The 22,500-nt window shown below is 48.3% G+C and overlaps 1 protein-coding gene and 1 long non-coding RNA gene across 4 annotated transcripts in view; both read right to left on the bottom strand.

Moving 5' to 3' along the window:
* Actn (alpha actinin) overlaps positions 1–22,500 on the bottom strand; it is a 95,939-nt gene that overhangs the window by 48,956 nt on the left and 24,483 nt on the right. The window lies entirely within an intron of this gene.
* The window catches only part of LOC147470419 (uncharacterized), a 46,526-nt gene that overhangs the window by 14,272 nt on the left and 9,754 nt on the right, over positions 1–22,500 (bottom strand). Inside the window, exon 2 of the long non-coding RNA XR_015191689.1 lies at positions 3,193–3,255. This is a non-coding gene — a long non-coding RNA (uncharacterized LOC147470419). The remainder of the gene's footprint in view (positions 1–3,192; positions 3,256–22,500) is intronic.

The raw sequence follows: 22,500 nt of genomic DNA, 5'->3' as shown, positions 1-22,500 counted from the left end.
CCTGTCACCCGTAACTACCGGCGCGGTTAAACTACTGTTATTATGGCTAGCCAACTGCCGTTAACTATGACAAGAAACCAATATTTTTTTATTTTTTTTTATGGGAGGGGGGGGGGCGGAAGTTGAAGGGGTTATTGGGGGTAGGGGGGTAGGGGGTGAAAGAGGTTACAGATCATCGCTATTATGAAATGAAATGAATAATCGGTGAACAGCTTCAGTCCAGTTAGGATGTGTGGAGAGGAGGGAAAAGAGGAGGAGGGGAAGAGAGGAAGAAAGAGGGTTGGAATGTGGGAATGGGCCGGCAAAGGAGTCGAGAGTAAAAGAAGGGAAGACAAGTGGAAGAAAAGTGAAGAGGGAAGAGAGAGTAAGAGGAAGAAGAGTAAGAAAGAGAGTGACAGACAGGGCTTCTCACACTCCGAACAAGCTGCTGTGTGTGTCGAGTGCCAGCTGTCGAGGAAGCGAATGAACACGCGAACACATACACACACCCACCACGAACCAGCTCCCCCGAACAACCAACCACCTGAACAGTATCCCCGCAGCTGGCGTTCTTCAAGGAACCAGCATCACTCACCACGGATCCCTTCATCCCCTTTAACGCACTCGACAGACACATGTTTTACTATCAATAAACTATTTCCCTCCTCTCTAAAAAGCGATGCAACAATAAACCGATGCAACAGTGCCTTCCACCCAACTTTCTCGGACTCTACAGTGACACGGATAGTACGTACGTGCGTGCGTGTGTACGCATGTATATTGATATGACATATTGCACAGCCTTAAAAAACAAAGGAAAATTGAGTATGTGGCGAGTCTGCATGTTGACAGGGGCATACAATAAATGGCATAGGAGGCTTTCTCATCAACCTCATGCCTATGCAGAAAGGCTATTCGATGCCTAGTGCATGACGAAGGAGCTGAAAACAGACGGATGATGAAAACACCTCTCCATTCAGCTCCGCCACAGCTTCACATTTCACGAAGTTCCTTAGCGGAGAGAAACCAAACTTCCTTACATAACTGAAGTTCCCGACACTTCACAAACAAAAAAAATCATAACCACTGAGTACGACAGAACGACCTTTCATACCAAGCAGAACGACTGCCCCGTTGAAGGACCTACTTTCTACAGTGACACGCACGGCCAGAACACAAGGCAGGACCCGTTGATCTTTTAAAAGCAATGAGTACCCACCATATCATTAGGGCAGTCCTCCGTTGCTGCGTTGGTGAGATGCCACAACTTTCTCGGCTCCCCCTCCCCCTTCCCCCTCATCCTCACCCCCCCCCTCCCCTAAAACAAAAGACAAAATGGAACAGACTCGAGGGATGAGAACGCGCTCTCGGGTATTTCCGTCCGATCTTTCATCTTTGTTTGCTCTTTCTAGCTCTCTCTCTCTCTCTCTCTCTCTCTCTCTCTCTCTCTCTCTCTCTCTCTCTCTCTCTCTCTCTCTCTCTCTCTCTAGCTATCTCTCTCTAGCTATCTCTATACAGCTATCTCTATACAGCTATCTCTATATAGCTATCTCTATATAGCTATCTCTATATAGCTATTTCTATATCTATTTCTATATATCTATTTCTATATATCTATATCTATATATCTATATCTATATATCTATTTCTATATATCTATCTCTATATACCTATCTCTCTCTCAACAACTACAACATATCCTACCTTCAAATATCGTCCCCTTCTACTGAGGGGAGAGGAGGGGAAAAAAAGAAAAAAGAAAACAAAGGTGAAGAGAAGGAAAAATTAATAGAAGAGAATAAAAAAGAAAAGAAAAGGACAGAAGTAAAGAAGGATAACAGAAAGGGGAGAGGGGAAACACATCTAGCCTGGCCACGAGGGTCTACAAGGAGAGGTGAGGTTAGGTAGGTAGGTAGCCTGGGTGGGCTAGCCAAGTCTCGGCCACACTGGACCACCGACCGTACACAATGCTATTTCGGGTTCCGGAAGGCTGGCTGCCGCCGGGCTGTTGGTTGCGTCGCTGCCGGGTTTTGCAACGCGTCCTGCCCAAGGAGGAGGATAGGTGGCGATAGGATAGGATAGGATAGGATGGGATGGGATGGGATGGGATGGGTTGGGATGGGATGGGATGGGTTGGGTTGGGTTGGGATGGGATGGGTTGGGATGGGATGGGTTGGGTTGGGTTGGGTTGGGATGGGATGGGATGGGATGGGATGGGATGGGATAGGATACGATACGATAGGATAAGAGAAGATAACAAGATGAGGGAGATGCGATAGAAAAAAACAACAGAAGAAGAGAAAGGGATAGAAGGAAATTAAAAAATAAAAATAAAATGCCACATATACTAAACATCTCTTTAGCATCGGTAAGGCCAGTGCTCCCAGGCCCTTGGACCGGCTATCTGGCCAGCCCTTCTGCGCTGCCCTGAGACCCTCTTGAGCACATTGATGGAGCACCTTGAGAGGGGGGGAGGAGGAAGAGGAGGAGGAGGAGGAGGAGGAGGAGGAGGAGGAGGAGGAGGAGGAGGTGGTGGTGGTGGTGGTGGTGGAGGTGGAGGTGGAGGTGGAGGTGGAGGTGGTGGTGGTGGTGGAGGTGGAGGTGGTGGTGGTGGTGGTGGAGGTGGAGGTGGAGGTGGAGGTGGAGGTGGAGGTGGAGGTGGAGGTGGTGGAGGTGGAGGTGGAGGTGGAGGTGGAGGTGGTGGAGTGGTTGGGGTTGGGATTGGAGATAGGAGATAGGGAGGAGGTAGGGCTGAGGAGTAAGAGGAGCAGAAGAAAAAAAAGAGGAGGAAAAGAAAGGGGAGAATAGTTAATAATAATAAGTTGCTGATGAGAAAGAGGAAAACAGTGCCATCAAAACCCACCCGTCCTCCGGCATAAGAGCATTTCCAGAATATTTCAGCAAGACCCACCAAAGAAAGTACTAACAAATAGGTATGCAAATTCCGGAATTTTATACAAAACCACCCAGAAACAGCATCTCATTACCTTTAATCACTCAATTACTTTAATCACTTTAATCACTCAATCACTCAATCGTTCAATCACTTAATCACGTCATTTGGACACCATTACCTGGACACCACCAATTCTTTCCTTAGGTCACGAATCCACCCGTAGCTACGAATGAAGCTCCGAGATGGGGAAAGATAAATAAAAGATGAAAATGAGAACAGTGTCGAGTGCCGCTAAGCCCCGCCCCTTGGACACTTACCCTAGCTAAGCCACTTCACTCAGTGCCATTGGTACACTTCGTCTGTCTGTCTGTCTGCCTTACCTGGGGAGAGAAAAAGAGAAAATATATATTAATGAAATGCTGTAGATACTTCTCAATGGATACATATATATATCTCGTTTGAAAGAGAGAAAGATAAAAGAAAAAAGAAAAGAAAAAAAAAGGTCTTTTACATCCTCTACCGAACAATGACCTTTTTTTCTTCGTGAAATGAAGATTCCGTTTCGTTGAAAGGGGGTAAGTGATATGATGGTATGGGGGGGTGGGGGGCACTTTCATTTCCCGTCTACTCTTTCATCTCCACTTTCTCTTCGCCGCCCTCCCATCTCACGGAAATAAGTCTCCATCGCCTTTTTCCTTCAGCTTTTTTATTCACCCTCGCATTCTCTATCTCCTTCCTCTCTGCTCTTTCTCCCTCACTCCTCTCTGCTCTTCTTCCCTCCCTCTTCTCCCTCTTCTCCCTCCCTCCACTCCTCCTCCTCTTCCTCCTCCTCCTCCTCTTCCTCCTCCTCCTCTTCCTCCTCCTCCTCTTCCTCCTCCTGCTGCTGCTTCTGCTGCTGCTCCCTTTCTCCCTCACTCCCCCTCGCCTCCCCTCATGACTCACGAGCCACAATAGCTCTTTTCCCCTCGCACGGGCCACCTCCCCTCAGCGCACTCACCCTCATTTCCCTACCCCTTTTACCAACGCTTCTTATTTCCACATAAAACGTCATAATTTTCCGTGTCATTCTTTACATCCTTCTTCCCTCCTTTCCCATCCATCCCCTCGCGTTATCGCCCTTTCTGCCTCCCTCTTCCCCTCTCTCTCTCTTCCCCTCTCTTCTCCCTCGCCACCAAACTGCCCTCTGGCTTCCCTGTCCCGTCGCGTAAGCCTTATGATTTCATGGAGACACAAAGGCGACGCGCAAAGTGAAAGTCGACGATTTACAATTATCCCTTAAAGGAGAGGCAGAGCGGGGGGGGGGATGGGGGGAGAGAGAGAGGGAGAGAGGGAGAAAGGGAGTGAGGGAGAGGGAGAGAGGGAGAGAGAGGGAGAGAGGGAAAGAAAGAGGATATATATATATTATATATATACATATATATACATATATATACATATATAAGTGAAAAAATACACTTCTAAAAACACGGACAAACAGACGTCACAGACACTGCAACGCCCTCCTCAAGCAACGACCTCTGCACACGATCTCCTCGCCGCGTGTTGACCCTGCTGGGCGGGCTTGACCTGACCTAACCTCCCGCTCCCTCCGCACGTGGGCTTGAAACGACCTCTTCCTTCCCTTCACTTTACGAAAACTTTTGAACAGATTTATGAGGGCCATATGGCAGGCACTGCCCTCAGGGTGTTCGCTACGGTCCCTGATAACGTGGTCGAGAGAGAGAGAGAGAGAGAGAGAGAGAGAGAGAGAGAGAGAGAGAGAGAGAGAGAGAGAGAGAGAGAGAGAGAGAGAGAGAGAGAGAGAGAGAGAAAGAAAAGAGAAAAAGAGAAAAAGAGAAAGAAAAAAAATGAGAAAGAAAATGAGAAAGAGAAAGAGAAGAAAAGAGAGAAAAAGAGAGAGAGATCACATAGGCCAACCGCTATTCTTCAGTGTCCACCAACTATGAACTATTTCAAACGATCATTTCCATATCAGTAACCGCACGCTTCTAACCGAAATCTTTATCTAATCTCTTATCACTGTGAATCCCCTATGTTACCTCCCCCCTCTCCACTCTCCCCTTTCTCACCGAAATCTTCATCAGCCTTATCATCTGATCCCATGTCTTCTTCCCCCCTTCCTTCCTTCCTTCTTTATTTATTTATTTATTTATTCATTTATTTATCTATTCTCTGTCTTCCCCCTCTCCTTCCCTCTTCTCAAGGAGGGGAAGGGGATGGGGGGAAAGGCAAGAGGAAGGGGAAGGGGATGGGGGGGAGGGCAAGAGGAAGGGGAAGGGGAAGGGGATGGGGGAAGGGCAAGGGCAAGGGGAAGGGGAAGGGGAAGTGGAATGGGAGGGAGGAGAGTAGCAAAAGAGAAAGAGAATAAGGGGAAAAGAGGAAAAGACGAGGGGAGGGGGTTCACGAGGGTGGGGGGTTAGAGGGAGACGGGGGTTTGATATAAGGGAAGGGGAAAGGGGGGGGAGGGCGGACACATAATTAATACGTCACGTCCGCGGCAAACCGACGGCGGAAAGAGGTAACGGTTTCGTATGCGTGCGCGCGCGAGCGATGGTAACCTCACACTTTTTTTTTTAGAGTAGGGAGGAAGGGGGCTAATTTGCATATAAAACCCCCGTTAGATCTAGCTATGCATTCACGAAGAGCGAATGATATCAATTGCATTTTCAATATTTATCATTATCTTGTGTATGTCAAACACTACATTTTATAACAACTTATATTTTGTTCTACTGCAGGACTGTCTCGTTGCGTCGCGGGGGGGAGGGGGAGGGGGAGGGGGAGGGGGTAAACACGGGATGTTGATAAAAGAAACGTAAGGAAATGACTCTGTGTGTGTGTGTGTGTGTGTGTGTGTGTGTGTGTGTGTGTGTGTGTGTGTGTGTGTGTGTGTGTGTGTGTGTGTGTGTGTGTGTGTGTGTGTGTGTGTGTGTGAGGTGGAGGCGGGCGAAGCGAGGAGGAGGAGGAGGAGGAGGAGGAGGAGGAGGAGGAGGAGGAGGAGGAGGAGGAGGAGGAGGAGGAGGTGGAGGTGGAGGTGGAGGTGGAGGTGGAGGTGGAGGTGGAGGTGGAGGTGGAGGTGGAGGAGGAGGAGGAGGAGGAGGAGGTGGAGGTGGAGGAGATGGAGGAGGAGGTGGTGGTGGAGGAGGAGGCGGACGTAAACAAGACCACAAGAGCCAGCTCGAGTTACTCGGTACTGCTGAAGGAGGTGATGATCAACCACCTTATTAGGGGGGGGAGAAGGAAGAGGAGGAGGAGGAGGAGGAGGAGGAGGAGGAGGAGGAGGAGGAGGAGGAGGAGGAGGAGGAGGAGGAGGAGGAGGAGGAGGAGGAGGAGGAGGAAGAAGACGAGGAGGAGGAGAAAGAGAAGGAGGAGGAGAAAGAGAAGGAGAAGGAGAAAAGGAAGGTGGAGGAGGAGGAAGAGAAAGAGGAAGAAGAGAAGGAAAACAAAACAATATAGGAAAAGGGGAGATCACAAAGAGGAACAAAAAGTAAACGAAATCTTAAAAAAAAGTAAAAATAAAACAAATAAAAACAGAAAGGAAAGGAACGCGATAATACAAATGACATTTCCGCAAGGAGTGAAAGCGTAGATGGGAAAGAAAGAAAAAAAAAAACATTACGAAGCAAATTTCATTGTGTCATTTCTCTTAATGTAACTCCTAAAAAATCTACTTTACTCAAAAAAGACGAATAACAAGTCATTGTTATCGCCACTACTCATAACATTATAATTTTCTGTATAAAATTTTATACTGTAAATGTTTCTATAATACCTTCGCCTCTCTGAGTGAGTCTCGGTAATTTTTGGGGGTATCAGTACCACAACGAGTCAGTGCCACGAGGAATAGGCTTGGTACACTGAGTGCCACCACAAGTACAGTGCCACCGCGAGTACAGTGCCACCGCAAGTACAGTGCCACCACGAGTATAGTGCCACCCTCCGATAACTCCAATATTTCCCAGGGGTCAGAGAGTGCCATGATCACGGGCACTGTGTCGACCTCCTTTTTGGAATTGTAACAATACGACCTCTTCCCATCAAGATGTGTTTGCTCATCCGTTTCTTTATATATTTTTAATAATTTCATTTTAGTCTTCCTAAAACCCTCACAATATATACATGTATATACATACTTATACTTACACTTCCGCTTACACATACGCATAAATGCATATAAAAAAACACATACACAAATACACAAACATGCATACATACATTTATATATATATATATATATATATATATATATATATATATATGTGTGTGTGTGTGTGTGTGTGTGTGTGTGTGTGTGTGTGTGTATATATATTATATAATATATATATATATATATATATATATATATATATATATATATACAAAAGACCGACTCAATTTCAATCTAGATCAACGAAGAAAAAAAAAGTCAGGTCTCACTTGTTTCTGGATTTACTTCTATTCGTTAAGCGAACTTTACACAAATGTCCTCGATTTGAAATGTCACAAGATAAAGAGTATGAACTTCAGAGAGACCTGCAACGAAACGAACGAACGGACGGACTAGGCCTAGTGTGATATTACCAGGACTCAAACTCGCTCTCTCGGAATAAAAAATAATAATAATAAAAGATAAAAATAAAAATGCAGAGAGATTGGTTTTACGATAATACCGAACGTCATACCAAGAGAGAGAGAAAGAGAAAGAGAAAATAGTACAAATAACCAGCATCTTCACCTCCACCGCCACCTCCACCTCCACTTCACTTCCACCCCCTCCACTTGCCGGTGTTCCTGCAATAACCAGGCTGGATTGACTTTGCAAGGGTGAAGTCCGCGAGTGAAAGTGTGGGACCGAGGCCGGGACTGCGCCACGCCTCTAGACACCCACTTTTGGACACGCCCCTTCCCGAACACGTGGAAGGTGGAAGGAGCGGGAGGGATGATGAGGGGGCAGGGGGGCAAGAGAGGGACGGAGTGAGGGAAGGAGGGAGAGAGGGAAGGAGGGAGAGAGAAAGAAAGAGAAAGAGAGAGAGAGAGATAAAAGAGAGAGAGAGAGAAAAGAGAGAGAGCGAAAAGAGAGAGAGAGAGAAAAGAGAGAGAGAGAGAGAGAGAGAAGAGAGAGAGAGAGAGGAAAGAGAGAGAGAGAGAGAGAGAGAGAGAGAGAGAGAGAGAGAGAGAGAGAGAGAGAGAGAGAGAGAGAGAGAGAGAGAGAGAGAGACAGACATACAATCCACGACGGATGAGAGAGTCAAAGTCTGAACGTGCACAGGAAGGATCGGCGCCTTATCATTAACTCCTCAACCCATTTGGCGAAGGAAGGAAATGACGGCAGAGAGATACAGCGAGAGAAAGCGAGGGCAGGAGTCGAGGTCGTTACGTATATATACACATACATATAGACACATATGTGGGAGCGTCTGCGTATGTGTATGCGACCATAGATCAACAGTGACACATAACAATGGGGGATCAGATTGAGGCGCTACTTGGGCAATGGGGTAACCCTTCCTCCTTCCCCCATACCCAGCCCCACCCCCTAACATCCCCTCCCCCCTTCCCCACCGCCCCTCTCAACATGAAATAGAGGCTTCGGTGCCCGACTTTCACCCGCAAGCTCATTTCCCTCCCCGGAAAGATCGGATCAATCTTCCTCTCTCTCTTGCATAAATCTTTCAAAAATGCTTCTCCAAAAGTGATAGTAATCCGTGATGATTGAAAAACACATTCACGTCTTCAACAGAATGAGTCATGCATCACCGCCCAATGCAAGTTTCATTTCCTTCATGAGAGATTATTCAATTTGCATGCATGGCGGCGTCCCCCCGTCGAAAGCAGGACCAAAAGAAGAGAAAGCCATTGCACGACTTGACCATTCTTGTTGCATTTCTTACTTGGCTCGATTTCCTCGAAAGATCAATAACGTTTATGAATTACTGTGGCTTCGTAACTCACTCACTCACTCACTCACTTACACGCTCACTCACTCACTCACTCTCAGACAAAAGCCGTGACTGACCTATACCAAAGCAATTTTTTTTCCAAAGCCAGTGAAGGAACAAAAATAGATAGCATTTAAATAGAACATTCTGTGTGTGTAATGAATCCCATTCTCCAAGAGTACAATATCAAAAATTCTAAAATACATATACAAAATAAATATAAATAAACATAAATACATAAACACATACACATATATCTACACATCACCCCATTTTATCTGAATGCCAGATCCAAAGCATCACCGCTCTCACCTTCCCTCACTCACACCTGTCACGAGTCAAGGTGAGGCAGGGCTCTAACGGTAGCCCCGAGACGAGCGAGACTGCTGTAATGAGGAGAGAAGTGGGATTACGACAGCTTGGCGAACCGCGGTATTTACTTCACTCAGTCACGCAACGTAGCGCACACGAGGGGGACATCCGGTGCTGACGGGTGGTTCGCCAACGGGACTTCAAGCCGACAGACGAAACACCTTCTTGTCGCCATTGTTATGACTATCCTGGCCTAATGTCTGTGCGACTGGGTTAGGCTACTAGAGGTCCCGTGACTCCTCTTATATGCTTTGCTGGTCTCCTTGTTCTCCTTCTCCTCGTTATCCTCCTTCTATTCATATTCCTAGTCTTATTCCTGTTCTTCCTCCTTCTTTCCCTATTATTTCTTCTCCTTCTCGTTCTTCTCCTCCTATTCCTACTCCTGTTCCTATTCCTATTCCAAGTTCTGCTCTTCCTCCTTTTCCTGTAATTACTTCTTCTCCTCCTCCTCCTCCCCCCATCCTCTCTCCTCCTCTTCCCTCCCTCCTCTTTCCTCCTCCTCCCTCCCTCCTCTTTCCTCCTCCTCCCTCCCTCCTCTTTCCTCCTCCCTCCCTTCTCTCCCCCACCCCCATGCCAGTACCCCAAACCATTTCTCCTCCACGTGTCCTGTCGAGTAGCAGATGACCGGCCACATGTCACGACGACCAGCTGTTCTCAAGCCAGCTGGAACGTGTCTCTCCTTGTGTCTTTACTTAATGATGACAAGAGTAGTGATAATGATCTTGATAATAATTTGATAGTACTGATATATGAATGACAATCATGATCATGACATATAATAATGATAATGATGATGATGATGATGATAAAAATGATAATGGCGACAATTAAAAATGATACTGATGATAGTGTTGATGATGGCAATACTAATGATAGTGAAGATAATGGTGATGACAATAAAAATGGTGATAACGATGACAATGAGGGAAAAACCATCGATCTTGACCGCATCGCCGACAGTGCTTTTACCTTTGCCGGTTGCCATGGAAACTGCCATTACTCTGAACCGTGAACCGTTGTAACTGTGTTGGGAAGTGATGCTGATCTGGCGTTTTGATCATTCTTTGATTCGACTTTGATATGGAAGAGGAAGAGGACGAGGAAGAGGAAGAGGAAGAGGAGGAGGAGGAGGAGGAGGAGGAGGAGGAGGAGGAGGAGGAGGGGGAGTGGGAGTGGGAGGGGAAGGAGGAGGGGGAGTGGGAGGAGGAGGAGGAGGAGGAGGAGGAGGAGGAGGAGGAGGAGGAGGAGGAGGAGGAGGAGGAGGAGGAGGAGGAGGAGGAGAAGAAGAAGAAGAAGAAGGGGGAGGAGGAGAAAAAGAAGAAGGGGGAGGAGGAGAAAAAGGAGAAGAAGGAGAATAAGAAAAAAAAGGAGAAGAAGAGAAAGAAACGGAAGAAGAAAAAGAAAAATAAGAAGAAGAAAGAGGAAAAGAAGAGAAAGAGAAGGAAGAAGCGAGGGGCAAGCGCAAGTAATGACGTCACATCATGTCCACCCACACAGAAGATCAAGAATAACACCGCGGACACCAACAACAAAATCACATCTATCCTGACATTAAGATTTCTTCCCCTCCATCCCCCCTCCTACCCCCTCCCCCCCTCGTCGACCTTCACTTCTACATCCGTCATCATTCCATCCCCCCCCCGTCCCTTCAAACCTCCTACCCCCTAACCCTCAATCTCTAGGGCCCCTCCCCTCCCCATCCCCACTCCATCCCCATCCCCATCCCCATCCCCATCCCCCTCCCCTTCCCCATCCCCTTCCCGTAACAACCACTCGCCGTTTCTCTAAGATTTTGAATCCCTTTGAATCGAGTCATAACCACTCGAATCATAATCCTACCCCCCCCCCCCAAGAAATCGCCTGTCTTACCCAGGGGATTACTGCTTATCTCAAACCCTTTTATTTGCTATCGAATAAGCCGCGGATTAATAATGACGCGTCGGCCTGCTCACGTTCAGGAGATAAAAAAAAAACAAGTAGCTGTGAAGTGTCTCCCGAGAGAAGAGAATTGATAGAAGAGAAAGAAGGGAAAGGGAGGAAGATAGATAGAGAGAGGAGAGGAGAGGAGAGGAGAGGAGAGGAGAGGAGAGGAGAGGAGAGGAGAGGAGAGGAGAGGAGAGGAGAGGGAAAGAGAAGAGAAAAGAGAGAAGAGAGGAAAGAAGGGAAGAGAATAGAAAAAAAGAAGAGAGGAGAAGAGAGAAGATGAGTAATGAAAGAGAGAACGAAAAGATAGGAGAGACTAAGACAGGAGAGACTAAGAAGGAAAAAAAGAAAAAAGAGAGGAGAGAGAAGAAACAAATGGAATAAAAGATAAAAGAAATGAAGAGAAAGCTGAACGAAGGAAGAAGAGAGAGCAGACAAGAAAAGAAAAATGAGAAAGAGAAGGAGAAAAAAGAAAGCGAAGATATGAGAGAGAGAAAAAGAAGGGAAAGAAAGAGAGAAAAAACGAAGAGAAATAGAAATAAGAGAGAGAGAGAGAGAGAGAGAGAGAGAGAGAGAGAGAGAGAGAGAGAGAGAGAGAGAGAGAGAGAGAGAGAGAGAGAGAGAGAGAGAGAGAGAGAGAGAGAGAGAGAGAACGAAGAGAAAGAGAAATAAATGAGAGAGAGAGAAAGAACGAAGATAAAGAGAAATAAGAGAGAGAGAAAGAAAGATAAAGAAAGAGAGAGAGAGAGAGCAGAGCTGCGCCTTAGTCAGACGTGTGTCCTGGCAACCAGAACGTGATTGAAGGGGCAACGGCATATCTCAGGATATTGTGCAAACTCACGACGCGATGATGGACACTTCTCAAAGCGAGGGGCTGGAGGGAGAGGGGGGGGGGCAAATGGGGGGGGAGGGAGAAGGAAAGGAGGGAGGGAGGAGAGAAGAGGAAGGGATGGAGAAGGGAAGAAGGGAGGGAGAGGGAGAGAGAGAGAGGGATAGGGATAGGGAGAGATAGAGATAGAGATAGAGATAGAGATAGAGATAGATAGAGATAGATAGAGATAGATAGAGATAGATAGAGATAGATAGATAGATAGATAGAGAGAGAGAGAGAGAGAGAGAGAGAGAGAGAGAGAGAGAGAGAGAGAGAGAGAGAGAGAGAGAGAGAGAGAGAGAGAGAGAGAGAGAGAGAGAGAGAGAGAGAGAAAGACAGACAGAGAGAAAGAAAGAAAGGATAGACACAGACATACGAAGACACACAGACAAACAGACAGACAGACAGGAAAGGGGGGTGAGGGGGGAAATCTCCAAGGACACGGCCGATTAGCGCGAGCAATAGCGGGGAACGTGCTTGCTAGCATCACCCGCTTCTCCTCAACGCTTCCCAATCACCACTTCCACTTCGAAGCCACCGCGAAACTCTCTTCAACTACTACGAGAAACTAGCCCTTTGATTAGACTATAGACTACACGGCTTCGTAATGAAACAAACGTGACATAAATGACGTAAGTCGCCTTTCCCTCTTTTTCCCCTTCCCTTCCCTCCTTTTCCTTCCCCTTCCTCTCTTCCTCCTTTTGCCTTCCCGTCTCTCTTATTTTTCCCTCTCCTTCCTCTCCCCTCCTTTTCCATCCTCTTCTCCTATCCCTCCCTCTCGAGTCTCTTCCCCTCTCCTCCTTTATTCTGCTCTTCCCCTTTCATCCTCTCCTCCTTCCCCTCCTCCTTCCTTCATTCTCACTTTCGATATCATGAATACTGAATGTCATTCTCATACCTGCGACCATTTACGGTTTAGCTAAGTGGAAGGAAAGAGGGGGGGAGGGAGGGAGGGAAGGAGGGACTTTTGACTTTGATTTAGACAAGTGGTTACGTACATCTAAAAAGGATGAGGAAGGGCGGGAAGGAGGGAGGGAATGAAAGGAGGGAGGGAGGGAGGGAGGGAGGGAGGGAAAGGAGGGAGGGAGGGAGGAAAAAAAAAGGAAGGAGGGAGGGAGGGCAGGAGAGGAGGGAGAGAAAAAACTGAGAAAGAAAAACACGAGGAGGGAAATAAGAAAGAGAGAAAAAAAGAAACCCCATTATTTTTGCCCCAAAGATCAAACAAACAGCTCGCCCCGTTGCCACACTTCCGGCGCCCGGGTCGCCCTCCCGAGCACATTCATTACATTTTCAGCTTCCTCTTGCCCGCTCGCTCGCGCACGCGTGTATGTGTGTAATCTTCCTCTTCTTCTTCAAGACCGCCCTCGTGATGTAAGAAGCAAGGAAAGGAAGAGGAAAGTAGAGTCTCATTGGCACCCATTTGGCAACACTGGCGACGCAGCTCCAAGTTCAAGAAACGAAATCTTACTGGTCTTGTATAAAGAGAAATATCGCCGGAAATGCTCTGTGTGGCGTTGTTTGCTTATCGGAATCTTTGCATGACGATTTTATTTTATGTCTACAAATATGCATGACTGTATCCCGAAATGATCTCTCTGATATACAATAAATTCACATCAAAGGTAAGACCAGGTACTTTCTCCTACAAGTCAGACACGACAGACAAACACAGAGTCTGATATGACTTTCAAACAAATAAATAAAAAGACTAAAACGACACGACACGAAAATAACGACACGAGAGCCAGTACCAAGAGGTAATAATACGATAATAAAAAAAATATCACGCGAAAAAAATGATGAAATCCAAAAATAAAAATAAAACGACAAACGAGGAGGAAGAAATAATCATGAAAGATAAAAATAATCATAAAAAGCATCCCGCAAATCACGCGAGAGGACGCGCGTCCATAACAACAGCCATCTACAGCTGATCACGCGGCTGGTGTACCGCCTGCAGCGTTCTCAGAGGTACGACGGTGCGTATGCTCACAGCGCCGTTACCTACCACCGCCTGGCCCCGCGAACATACACACGGATAAACGCACCACCTGCGGCACGATAGCGGTAGTGAAGAGGAAAGGAGGGGGGAAGAGAGGGGAAGGGGATGAAAGGGGAGGGGGAAGAGAGGGGAGGGGGGATGAAAGGGGAGGGGGAAGAGAGGGGAGGGGGGATGAAAGGGGAGGGGGAAGAGAGGGGAAGGGGATGAAAGGGGAGGGGGGAGAAGGGGGTGGAGGATGAAGAAGGAAGGGGGGAAGAGAGGAAAAACAAAGGAATTAAGAGGAGTGTGTATGTGGGGAGGGAAGGGAAGATGACAGAGAAAGGGGATGAGGGAAGACAGCAGGTAGAAGGGGAGGAGGGAAGACGGCAATTATGGCACAGTTCCCGGTTATGCTAACAATCTCCCCTCAAAGAGTCTTACCGACGACTCAGCCGACACACAAACAAACAATACTCAAGGATAATACGTCAGCCCCCTCCTTTTCACGCTCAAAAATGTCGCAATAATGGAAAGTGGTCTGAATGGACCAATCGCTCAACTGTAATGATAATTATGAAAGTTATCAAAATAATTACAATCCCATTCCCATTCCCACTCCCACTCCCATTCTCACTCCCACGCCCACTACCACTACTACTCCCACGCCCACTACCACTACCACTACCACTACTATTCCCCTTCCTATTCCCACTCCACATCCCCACCCCTTCTCCCCACATCTCTCCGCGGAAACGAGATGCTGCGCTGGACCCCAAAATACACATCGAGGGAACTGCGTACTTCAGAGTCGGTTTTTTTTTTCTTCATGAATATATAGTTGATTCTACGACCTACGACGGGAGGCTTCGTTCGGCATCTTAAGAAACCTTGCCAATTTTTCTTCTTCCTTTTTTGTAATATGAAAATAGCAATAATGAAAAAAAAAGTTAAAAGGGGAGACCTTCGTGATACCAGGGGCACCGACACATTCTTGACGGACACAGAGAAAAAAAGAAGAGGAAGAAGAAGAAGAAGAAAGAGAAAAAGAAGAAAAAGAAGAAGAACAAGAAGAAAGAAGAAGAAGAAAAAGAAGAAGAAAAGATAAAGAAGAAGAGGAAGAAGAAAAAGAAGAAGAAGAAAGATTCCAGAGCAGCGCCCAACGCGGTGCCTTGCCTCAGACGCAGTGCATCTCGACCAGGCATCCCACCGATCTCTGACTCATCGCGACGTTATTTTGAGTAAGAATGCAAAGCTATAACACCGGTTCACTCAACCACAAACACCCACGACAGACTTACCAGGTGAGTCAACGATCTTGGCTCTGATCCTTCGGTGAATCATGGCTCAGGTACTGGGAAGGGGGGGGAGGGGGGAGGGGGAGAATGGTGGATAAGGGGAGAGAAGGTAGGGGGGGAAAGCGAACTCCTCCTCTCTTCCCACATCCTAATTTCCTTCCATCCTTCCTTCCTTCCTTCCTCCTTCCTATCCTCTCCACTTCCCCTTTCCCTTCCTTTTCCTTTTCCCTTTCCTTTCCTTTCCTTTCCTTTTCCCTTCCCTTTCCCTTTCCCTTTCCCTTTCCCTTTCCCTTTCCCCTCCCCCTCCGACCAACTCCTCTAAACACCCAACAGAACGTGTTGACATCTAAAAGTCTTCGAAAGTTAGCAAACCCTCAACAAGTTCCCATCCAACAGCCTGATCAGTCAACAAGTTCAAAACATGTCGACGGAAATCAGCGCAAACGACCGACCAATCCGCGCAAACGACCGAATGCCTCGAAGGAATAATCAATACAAGTCAAGAAAGATGAAGTGATCCGAGACCCCGCCGCCCGTATTCCGTCTCGCCCGCGAAACACCACTCGCCGAGGGTATGTGGGTATCTTCAGGGGCACGTCCCTCGATCCACGCAGCCTTCGGTATTGTCACCGTCATTACGTCATCTGGCACTTGACGTCGCCCATTCAACGCTTATGGGAGAGTGAAGAGCTTGTGTACTTATTCACTCTCAAGTTTTTATCTGCTTTTTTTATTTTATTTTTTCTTAATTCATTGGCCGGTCTTCGTCGCTTTTCTTTCTACTTTTTTAAAAAAGTTCTGTTTCAGTCTTTGTTCTGTTTTTGTCTTCTCTCGTTTTTTTCTGCTTCTGTGTTCTCCCTGTTTGGCTCCGCTCTGTACCTCGCCCACTTTCAATTTGCCAATATCTGTCGAACGCATTGCAACAACCAGCAACAATGCATCTCCTCATACTAAAAAAAAGACGGCTTCCTAACTCAACGCTAGTGAAACCAATACACCGCATCAATATATATATAAAAAAATAGACATAAAATTAAAGTACCCACATGAACCTCAAAAGAAAAGAGAAAATATGAAAAACAAAACAAAAACAAACCGGGCATGCGGCCATGATGAGTGTGTCATGAGCCGAATCGGACTAGTGCCGCTACAATGAGGCTGGAGTGTCATGTCATGTCAATCAGCCCCGCGTAGGAGCAACATAGCACATAAGAGTCTCTTTTCTCTTGGCTATAAAAATATCGCCAGCTCGGGGACGCGATGCCCACGTGAGTCACCGCAGGGGGGAAGAGGGGAGTCGAGGAGAGGAGAGAGGGGAGGAGGAGGGAGGGGGGAGAGGGGGAGGGTGACGGCGAGGTGATGCCAGACCCGAGGGGGGCAAAATAGCCGGCGCCAAAAGTGGGTTACAGAAGCTCCCAGCTCGTCCTCCGTGCGGGTAATGCCATACCGGAATCCCCAGGAAACAATGAGTCATCAATGGGCAGAGAAGATCAATTTGCGCCCAAGTTAGCGACGCCAGACGAGTATGGGCGTCTCTGCGGTGTGCCCACTTAGCGATGCCCGGCGGTGCCCCTCCGGAACGCCGCCGGTCAGCCAACACGCTTCCCGAAGAACCGGGGAGGAGAAGGACTAGAAGGAGAAGGAGAGGGAGAGGAAGAAGGAGGAGAAAGGAGGAAGGGAGGGAGGGATCAAGAGAGAGAAAAGAGAGAAAAAAATAAAAAACGAGAGGAAAGAGAGAAAGACATCTACATCGCGAATGAATACCCGACTTTGAACAAGAGAAAATCTACAATCCATAAACCACTCAGAAGCGCACCAACCAGCGATCCCAGCGATAAATTCTGAAAGCATATCAAGAGCCACTTCCACGAGAACATAACCTACATAGTTTTCCTTTCCAAGTCCGCCATATTTACAACATCTCCGTCTCGATGATCTCTTGGGTTGGATGCTGCCAGACCTATTAATGTCTTTCACAAGCAAAATATATCTCCCCCCCACCCCCACTCCCACTCCCACCCCACCCCCACCCCTACCCCCCGGCATGGAAGACTTGAAGGTGACACGGAGATGTTTTCATTATGATGTTTCCCTGGGATGATATTTTCCTTGAGAAAGAGAGAGAGGGAGGGGGAGGGGGAGAGGGAGAGGGAGAGGGAGAGGGAGAGGGAGAGGGGAGAGGGAGAGGGAGGAGGGAGAGGGAAGAGGGGGAGAAGGAGAGGGAGAGGAAAGGGGAGGGGAGAGGGAGGAGAGAGGGGAGAGGGAGAGGGTAGAGAGAGAGGGAGTAGAGAGGGAGGGTAGAGGGAGAGGGAGAGGAGAGGGAGAGGGAGAGGAGAGAGAAGAGGGAGAGAGAGGAGAGAGAAGAGGGAGAGAGAGGAGAGGGAGAGGGAGAGGGAGAGGGAGAGAGAGGAGAGGGAGAGAGGAGAGAGAGGAGAGGGAGAGAGGAGAGAGGAGAGGGAGAGAGAGAGGGAGAGGGAGAGGGAGAGAGGGAGGGAGAGGGAGAGGGAGAGGGAGAGGGAGAGGGAGAGGGAGAGAGAGAGGGAGAGAGAGAGGGAGAGAGAGAGAGGGAGGGAGGGAAACTGTAAAAATATATATAAGGACATCCAGACCAGAGAACAAGTAAAGAAAAAAAAGAAAAAAAAGAAAATAGAAACAAAGATGAAGGAAAGCAGAGGAAAGAGAAGCGGCAAGTGAAAGGAAACGAGAGACGAAGGTGAGGGGAGCAAAGGTGAGAGAGAGAAGCGAGGTTCGGTCTCTGCGGAGTGCCAACCTGAAGAAGCCAGGAGGAGCCAGAGCCAGAGCCGGGAGCCAGCAAGTCAGCCAGCCAGCCGTCTCAACCCATGCTCTATATTTGGCCTCTCCACCCCAAAGCTTAATACACACACTCACACCTTCTACACGTACACGCACACAAACACTCTCTCTACACGCACACAAACACTCTCTCTACACGCACGCACACGCACATAAACACAGACACACAGACACATAGACACATAAACACATAAATACACACACACAAGAGATGGTTCGGTAAAGCACCCTTTTCATACATACATACATACGTAGATATAAAAGATAAAGATACGACCTTGGAAGAATCATGCAAGGATCATGCAAGAGGAGTAACCACTGCACGAAAGTGCCATGGCGACCGAAGCAACGTAGTAGAGGAAGACACAAACAACGAAGAGGTGGAAGGGGGGCAAGATAGGGGGGGGCAAAGTACGCCTAAAAAAACTCCCATTTAATTCCCTCTAAACTCTCCCCCCCCACACTCACTCCCTCCCACTAAAGCCCCCACCCCACCCCCTCCAAAATACAATAAAATTCCCGCCGACCCTCCACTCTCCATCCCTCTATCTCCCTTTTCCTCTCATCCTCCTTTCTCCCCACCCTACCCCCCGCTCCCGACCCCGCCCTGCTTCCTCCTCCTCCCCCTTCTCCCCACTCTCTCCCCGCCCCCCTCGCCGACCCAGCCGAGTATTTTCGGACACTTACCGTCCACTCTCGCCTACGCCGGCCGGGGACACGGCGCTAATAATACCTCCAACGTAAACCGCACAGGTCATACTCCATCGCTCGCGGGTGGAGCCAAGAAGAGAGAGAGAGGAGAGAAAGAGAAAGATAGATAGAAAGAGAGAGAAAGACACAGCGAGAATCTGAAAGGGGGAGGGGGAGAGAGAGAGAAAGAGAGAAAGAGAGAATGAGAGAGAGAGAGAGAGAGAGAGAGAGAGAGAGAGAGAGAGAGAGAGAGAGAGAGAGAGGAGAGGGAGGGGAGGGGGGGGGGAGGGGGAGGGGGAGGGGGAGAGGGAGAGGAGGAGAGAAGAGGGAGAGATGAGATAGAGATAGAGAGAGAGATATGAGATAGGGAGAGAAAAGAAGGAGAGAGAGAGAGAGAGAGAGAGATAGATAGATAGATATAGAGAGAAAGAGAGATAGAGAGAAAAGAAGGAAAGAGAAAGAGAGAGAGAAAAGAGAAGAGAAAGAGAGAGAGAGAGAGAGAGAGAGAGAGAGGGAGAGAGAGAGAGAGAGAGAGAGAGAGAGAGAGAGAGAGAGAGAGAGAGAGAGAGAGAGAGAGAGAGAGACAGACAGAACCACAAATCTTAGAAACAGCTGCCCCTACACGTAAAGAACCACCTTAAAACTGTGATCAAAGAGATTTAAAAATATCGAAAGTCTGGCGGTCTAAGCTCGTGAAATTCAGACATTTATTTTGTGTGATTTTCATCCTCATAATTCGCACAAGATATCTTCCTTCTCCTCATCTTCTTGGATTATTTCTTACAGGGTTGAAAGGCTCTCGTCGTTCAAGAAGGACTAGGAAAATTCTTACGAGTCAATCACACGTCATACATACATATCTTTATCTTTTTTTCTCGCGTGGATGCCCCTCCACACTCGTTGCGTTTAGAGTTCTCAATCCTGTTCTTAGCAACATCAATTTTGCTGTCATGAGTGAAAGGGGCAGGGGAAGGGGCAGGATGAGGGACAGGGGAAGGGGAAGGGGAAGGGGAAGGGGAAGGGGAAGGGGAAGGGGAAGGGGAAGGGGCAGGGACAGGGGCAGGGACAGGGACAGGGACAGGGGCAGGGGCAGGGACAGGGGAAGGGGAAGGGGAAGGGGCAGGGGCAGGGGGAAGGTCAGAGGAGAGGTAGGGGAAGGGGCAGGGGGAGGGATAGAGGAGAGGTAGGGGAAGGGATAGAGGAAGGGACAGGGGGAGGGACAGAGGAAGGGACAGGGGGAGGGACAGAGGAAGGGACAGGGGGAGGAAAGGAGGCGTAAGGGGGGGAGAAGGATGATATATATCAGAGACCCAGGCATATCACTTCTCACTAGCGCCTCCAGACGAGTGCCAAATCTCTTTGGTTATATATAAAAAATCATGAGAGATTGAGCCGGGTTTCCTAGACGATGAAAAAGTTTTCGATGCCACATTGAGGCGTTTTCATCCCAACAGATGGCTCTCAGGTGGGAAGGAGGGATTTCCGTGATGACGGGGGGAAATTATATACACTCTACATATATATGTGTGTGTAAATAAGTAAATAAATAAAGAGGTACATATAGGAAATCTATCTATTTATCTATTTATCTATTTATCTATTTGTCTATTTATCTATTAATCTATCTGTGTGTATATATGTATATATATATATATATATATATATATATATATATATATATATATATATATATATATATACATATATCACAAATAGTGTGACAGAAAAAACAATCACAATCAAATACAGCCTACTATTCAGACCGGATTTTACTCTAACTCCGCCCACCCGTTAACGCCTCCAGGTGCTACGCCCACAGCCGGCCAGCTTGCGAGCGCAGCGTCGGACCCACCGACGCATTACCGGCGCTCGGCAGCAAAGCGAAGCGCAATTGGCCGGAGGATAACCAATCAGCATCCCGTAGATCAACGTAAGAATTCAACGCCACTCGAGTCTGGTAGCAGCAAGGGATCGAGTGGAGTCGCAGGAGGGCCAAGGCGCGAGGAGAGCCACAGGAGGAGAGTCCAAGAGAAGTCAAAGAGCCTGAGAGCCATAGCAGGCAGAGGGCCCTGGGAGGAGGGCCTCAGAGGAGGGCCCCGGGAGGAGGGCCCCAGAGGAGGGCCACGTGAGAACGCCGAGCGAGCCCCGAGGCCGTGAGGCTCGCACGCGGTCAGTTCAGTACATCGTCAAGATAGCCCGATAATCCTGTTGCGCAGCCAGCGTCGCGCCTCGCTTAGCGCCCTGGCACCTTCGCGACGCGCCGACAGGACACCGGCCGAGGCGTGCCCGGGTCAGCGTCCGTCGCGCAGTTGTGTCCAGGTGGCGAGGGTCGAGCGCCATCGTGGGCGTGGAAGCAGCACAGGAGGGCGGCCTCGCTTAGCGGGGGCGGGGCGGCGGTATCAAGCGGGTGCACAGTGGCGCCAGTGTGTGTGCTGGGATACTCGCTCACGCCTCGCCTCCTCCTCCTCCTCTCTCCTACCTACCCCTCCCTCCTCCTGTAACCCCTTCTCCTCCTCTTCAACCACTAGGTAACGCACACCCTCTGGCGCTCTCTTCCCTGATGCTCAGACCCATTTCTCTTTCGCGCGCCCCTCTGGAGAAGACAGTGCCAACCCTCGCGCGGCTCGATCGAGTACCTGTCCATCCTATCCCGCCTTATACCGAGAGCGATCTTCTGTCTACCATTCCTAACATCTACCTTCTCCTTTCGTCTCCCCTCCACCCCCTTCATAAGCCCTTCACAGCCTTTTCCTCAACCCTCCCCTCCCCTCCCCTCCCCACTCCTCTTCTCTCTCATCTCATCTCATCTCATCTCATCTCATCTCATCTCTTCTCTCCTCACCTCGCTTCTCCTCATCTCTCCTCCCCTCCTTCCCCCCATTCTCCCCTCCTTCCCCCCATCCTTCCCCCCACCCTCCCATCCTTCCCCCCATCCTCCCACCTCCCCTCCCACTTCCCCCAACACCCTCCCTTCATCATCACCTTCCCGGATTCACAAACACAGACTCACCCGCCGATGCTGAATACGCTCTCGACTCATAAATATGTAGAACGTGACTGGGGCTACATGCTCATGGCCCCGGCGGCAGGTCAACACTCACACCCTCGGCTATTTTGCTAACTAGCCTATCACTGTTTTCGTTGCTTTGCTCGCTCGTGGGCTCGGCTTGCTCGTGCATTTGCCACATGTTGTTCCCCCTTTTTTTAGAGCATATCTTTAAGGTGATGTGTTTCGTATGACAGTTCATAGATCGATAGATAGATAGATAGATAGTAGATAGATAGACAGATAGATAGACAAATAGATAGATAAACATATGTAGATAGACAGATAGATAGATAGATAGACAGCTAGTAGATAGACAGATAGTCGATAGATAGATAGACAGATAGATAAATAGATAGATGGATAGATAGATAGAGTGAGAATGAGAATGTGCGTCCGAGTGTGAGTACGAGCGTGAGTGAACGTCTGTGTGTGTGGGGGTGTGGTTTTCCCCGCGTTTTGTCACCAGGATTCCTGTGAGATCGCTCGGAGAACCTGCGTCTCTCGACCACCTGTACAGGTCACAGGACGCATCCCAAGGCTATCCCGCGGACAATCTAAGGATATTTACGACGCGCGTGCCGCAACGCGACTCCTTCAAAATAACAACAAACTTTTTTATACAATTTCAAAGTATCCGAGTGTCATGCATTTCAACATTTTAAAAAAACTGACACCAAAATACCCCCCCCCCAAAAAAAAAAAAATAATAATA

This window comes from Penaeus japonicus, unplaced genomic scaffold, assembly GCF_977035675.1.
Source record: "Penaeus japonicus unplaced genomic scaffold, GWHDUDI00000001_assembly GWHDUDI00000015, whole genome shotgun sequence".
NCBI lineage: Eukaryota > Metazoa > Arthropoda > Malacostraca > Decapoda > Penaeidae > Penaeus > Penaeus japonicus.
The sequence above is the reverse complement of the archived record's forward strand: the minus strand, read 5'-3'. Positions and strand labels throughout refer to the sequence as shown.